The sequence below is a fragment of the Balaenoptera acutorostrata genome, chromosome 2 (genome assembly GCF_949987535.1).
Source record: "Balaenoptera acutorostrata chromosome 2, mBalAcu1.1, whole genome shotgun sequence".
NCBI classification, from domain to species: domain Eukaryota; kingdom Metazoa; phylum Chordata; class Mammalia; order Artiodactyla; family Balaenopteridae; genus Balaenoptera; species Balaenoptera acutorostrata.
In genome coordinates this window covers 178992479-178998299 of record NC_080065.1, presented here as the reverse complement: position 1 = coordinate 178998299, position 5821 = coordinate 178992479, and positions in this window count along the sequence as shown.

Here is a 5821-nt window from a genome sequence, read left to right as displayed (position 1 = left end):
CTCAGGTAAGGCAGACCTCAGTCACCGCCCCTCCCCACACCCCCGGCCCCCAGATGAACCCACAGGAAGTGCTAATGCAGTCTTCTTCCTTTGTTTTTAGCACGGGAAAGCCTGGAGGGGGGAGGGGGTGGAGGTGGTGAGACACCTCCTTCCTGTTGAACTTAGGTGAAGGGGGGGGTGTTCTGTTCCCAGAGAGGAAGTTAACGGGGGATATTCAGACACTTTCCTTGAAGGGATAGGGTGGGATTTCAAGGCAATATTTCAAGGAGGCAACAATGGGTGGACTTCTAGGCAGGGCTTCACGCAGTTAGCGCGAGATCCCAACATTCCTGGGGGGCAAATAAGAGATTTGGGGGGTGATAATGAGGGACCCCTAAGATGAGTGAAGCCATGAAAATGAACAGAGCCCACATTTATTGGGGACTTGTGCTAGGCTCTGTGTTGGCTGGCTGGGTAGCTTTTATAGGACCCCTTATCTTTGAAGATCTTGTGGGTGGGGTCCCCCGTTCCCTGTGTGCAGTGCTGAGGTGGAGTGTTTGGGGGACAGCTAAATCCTGAGCCACCGTCTGCCAAGGGTGCTACTTGTAACCGGCTCTTACCCCTGTCCCCCTCCCCCCTTGCCCTTCTCCAGGTAGCTGGTCTCTTTATCCCAAGAGCAGGGACTTGGCTGGGGGGGTGTGGTGGTCAGGTGGGGACTCCCACCTCCATCAGTTCCATCTCTCAGGCCTCTGACCTGCCTCCTGTGCCTCTGATCTGAGCTCCAGAGAGGGACTTTGTTGAAGATCTTTTTTTTTTTTTTTTAATTTATTTATTTATTTCTGGCTGTGTTGGGTCTTCGTTTCTGTGCGAGGGCTTTTTCTAGTTGCGGCAAGCGGGGGCCACTCTTCATCGCGGTGCGCGGGCCTCTCACTATCGCGGCCTCTCTTGTTGCAGAGCACGGGCTCCAGACGCACAGGCTCAGTAGTTGTGGCTCACGGGCCCAGTTGCTCCGCGGCATGTGGGATCTTCCCAGACCAGGGCTCGAATCCGTGTCCCCTGCATTGGCAGGCAGATTCTCAACCACTGCGCCACCAGGGAAGCCCCTTGTTGAAGATCTTGATGGCACTCAGCATTCATCCACTCTCCCCATCCCTAAGGCCACACCCCCTCCTCTCTCACCTGGAGTACCCTCCCCAATGAGGTCTCTCCTCACCTGCCCCGCCTCCCAAAAATCCATTTCGCACATGGTGTCCAGAGAGCAACTAAAACCCAAATCAAAATTATTTGTAAATAATATATCTGATAAGGTATTAATATCCAGATTATAAAGAATTCCTACAACTCAACAACAAACCCAATTCAAAAATGGGCAAAGGACTGAAGTAGACATTTCTCCAAAGCTATACAAATGGCCAATAAACAAATGAAAAGATGTTCAACATCATGAGCCACTAGGGAAATGCAAATCAATGCCACAGCAAGGGTCTTCCCTGGTGGTCCAGTGGCTAAGACTCCGTGCTCCCAATGCAGGGGGCCTGGGTTCGATCCCTGGTCAGGGAACTATATCCCACATGCATGCATGCCGCAACCCAGAGCTCGCATGCCACAACTAAGGAGCCCGTGTGCCGCAACTAACTAAAGGAGCCCGCCTGCCGCAACTAAGACCCCGTGCAACCAAATAGATAAATAAAAATAAATAAATATTTTTAAAAAACCACCACGAGATAGCACTTACACCTATTAGGTTGGCTGCTATCAAAAACAAAAAACAAAACAGAAAATAGCAAGTATTGGCGAGGATGTGGTGAAACTGGAACTCTCATACTCAGTATATGCAAATCAATCAATGTGATACACCATATTAACAAACTGAAGAAGAAAAACCATATGATCATCTCAATAGATGCAGAAAAAGCTTTTGACAAAATTCAACACCCATTTATGATAAAAACTCCCCAGAAAGTGGGCATAGAGGGAACCTACCTCAACATAATAAAGGCCATATACGACAAACCCACAGCAAACATCATTCTCAATGGTGAAAAACTGAAAGCATTTCCTCTAAGATCAGGAACAAGACAAGGGTGTCCACTCTCACCACTATTATTCAACATAGTTTTGGAAGTCCTAGCCACGGCAATCAGAGAAGAAAAAGAAATAAAAGGAATCCAAATTGGAAAAGAAGAAGTAAAACTGTCACTGTTTGCAGATGACATGATACTATACATACAGAATCCTAAAGATGCCACCAGAAAACTACTAGAGCTAATCAATAAATTAGGTAAAGTTGCAGGATACAAAATTAATGCACAGAAATCTCTTGCATTCCTATACACTAATGATAAAAAATCTGAAAGAGAAATTAAGGAAACACTCCCATTTACCATTGCAACAAAAAGAATAAAATACCTAGGAATAAACCTACCTAGGGAGACAAAAGACCTGTATGCAGAAAATTATAAGACACTGATGAAACAAATTAAAGATGATACCAACAGATGGAGAGATATACCATGTTCTTGGATTGGAAGAATCAATACTGGGAAAATGACTATACTACCCAAAGCAATCTACAGATTCAATGCAATCCCTATCAAATTACCAATGGTAATTTTTACAGAACTAGAACAAAAAATCTTAAAATTTGTATGGAGACACAAAAGACCCCGAACAGCCAAAGCAGTCTTGAGGGAAAAAAACGGAGCTGGAGGAATCAGACTCCTTGACTTCAGACTATACTACAAAGCTACAGTAATCAAGACAGTATGGTACTGGCACAAAAACAGAAATATAGATCAATGGAACAGGACAGAAAGCCCAGAGATAAACCCATGCACCTACGGTCAACTAATCTATGACAAAGGAGGCAAGCTATACAATAGAGAAAAGACAGTCTCTTCAATAAGTGGTGCTGGGAAAACTGGACAGCTACATGTAAAAGAATGAAATTAGAACACTCCCTAATACCATACACAAAAATAAACTCAAAATGAATTAGAGACCTAAATGTAAGACCGGACACTATAAAACTCTTAGAGGAAAACATAGGAAGAACACTCTTTGACATAAATCACAGCAACATCTTTTTTGATCCACCTCTTAGAGTAACGGAAATAAAAACAAAAATAAACAAATGGGACCTAATGAAACTTAAAAGCTTTTGAAAAGCAAAGGAAACTACAAACAAGACGAAAAGACAACCCTCAGAATCGGAGAAAATATTTGCAAGCAAATCAACGGACAAATGATTAATCTCCAAAATATATAAACAGCTCATGCAGCTCAATATTAAAAAAACAAACAACCCAATCCAAAAATGGGCAGAAGACCTAAATAGACATTTCTCCAAAGAAGACATACAGATGACCAAGAAGCACATGAAAAGCTGCTCAACATCACTAATTATTAGAGAAATGCAAATCAAAACTACAAGGAGGTATCACCTCACACCAGTTAGAATGGGCATCATCAGAAAATCTACAAACAACAAATGCTGGAGACGGTGTGGAGAAAAGGGAACCCTCTTGCACTGTTGGTGGGAATGTAAATTGATACAGCCACTATGGAGAACAGTATGGAGGTTCCTTAAAAAACTAAAAATAGAATTACCATATGACCCAGCAATCCCACTACTGGGCATATACCCAGAGAAAACCATAATTCAAAAAGACACATGCACCCCAATGTTCATTGCAGCACTATTTACAATAGCCAGGACATGGAAGCAACCTAAATGCCCATCGACAGACGAATGGATAAAGAAGATGTGGTACATATATACAATGGAATATTACTCAGCCATAAAAAGGAATGAAATTGGGTCATCTGTAGAGACGTGCATGGATCTAGAGACCATCATACAGAGTGAAGTAAGTCAGAAAGAGAAAACCAAATATCGTATATTGACGCATACATGTGTTAACCTAGAAAAATGGTACAGATGAACCGGTTTGCAGGGCAGAAATTGAAACACAGATGTAGAGAACAAACGTATGGACACCAAGGGGGGAAAGTGGCGGGGGGGTGGTGTAAAAAAAAAAGTGAAATTCTGGGTCTTCCCTGGTGGTCCAGTGGCTAAGACAACACACTCCCAATGCAGGGGGCCAGGGTTCGATCCCTGGTCAGGGAACTAGATCCCACATGCTGCAACTAAGAGTTCACATGCTGATGGGACTTCCCTGGTGGCGCAGTGGTTAAGAATCCACCTGCCAATGCAGGGGACACGGGTTTGAGCCCTGGTCCGGGAAGATCCCACATGCTGCGGAGCAACTAAGCCTGTGCACGACAACTACTGAGCCTGCGCTCTAGAGCCCGTGAGCCACAACTACTGAAGCCCGCACGCATAGAGCCCGTGCTCCGCAACAAAGAGAAGCCACCACAATGAGAAGCCCGCGCACCACACGAAGCGTAGCCCCCACTCGCCACAACTAGAGAAAGCCTGCGCACAGCAACGAAGACCCAATGCAGCCAAAAAATAAATAAATAAATAAACTTATATTTAAAAAAAAAAAAATGAGTTCTCATGCCGAAACTAAAGATCCCGCATGCTGCAACTAAGACCCGGAGCAGCCAAATAAATAAATAAATAACTATTAAACAAACAAAAGAAGTGAAATTCTGACACGTGCTACATGGATGAACCTTGAAAACATTAAGTGAAATAAGCCAGACACAAAAGAACAAATATTCCACTTATATGAGGTCTCTAGAATAGGCAAATTCATAGAGAAATTAGAAGGATGGGTACCAGGGGCTAGTGGGAGGAGGAAAGTTAGTATTTAATGGGGACAGTTTTTTTGGAAGATGAAAAAGTGCTGTAAATAGATCGTGATGTTGACTATAGAACATTGTGAATGTACTTAATGCCACTGAATCATACACTTAAACCATTTAAAAATGGTTAAAATGGTAACATTAATATTATGTATATTTCACCATAATAAAATAAAGTGACATCCACCTATTTTGGTTTTTAAAAATTTTATTTTATCTATTTATTTTTTTTAATTTATATATTTTGTTTTATTTTTGGCTGTGTTGGGTCTTCATTGCTGCGCGCGGTCTTTCTCTAGTTGTGGCGAGCGGGGGCTACTCTTCATTGTGGTGCGCAGGTTTCTCATTGCAGTGGCTTCTCTTGGTGCGGAGCACAGGCTCTCGGTGTGCAGACTTCAGTAGTTGCAGCACACAGGCTCAGTAGTTGTGGCACACAGGCTTAGGTGCTCCACGGCATGTGGAATCTTCCTGGACCAGGGATTGAACCCGTGTCCCCTGCATTGCCAGGCAGATTCTTAACCACTGCGCCACCAGGGAAGTCCCACCTATTTTGATTTGTATCCAATACATGAGATGAATTGATGGATGGGCAGAGGAATGGATAGATAGATGGATAGATACATCATGATAAAGTAAATTTAGCACCATGGTAATTGTGGAACCTATGGGTATTCACTGTACTCTTCTTCCAACTTTTCTGAATGTTTGTAATTGTTCAGAATAAAATGTTGGAAAAGAAAAACTGCCTCTTGGTGGATCTGGGTGGCGGCTTGTGTCACAAAAGAAGGGACAAGCAGACTCGGACAGCTTCCCGCCAAGAGGACACATTGCCCTCTGTGAGAGAGACTTGCCCAAAACTGGACACGGAATCTGACCCTCGGTTGGTCAAGTTGAGGATGGAGGAATGTGTTAAACTATGCCACAAGGATGACATCAGACTGGTAAAGTCTACAAGACAAGCAGCCTCTTCTTCAACAAATATGTTGCAAGGGGGGAAAAAGAAGGAGAGGAATCCAGAACTTAAAGGAAGCTGCCCCCAAACAAAGTCAATGCATGGACCTTGTTTGGA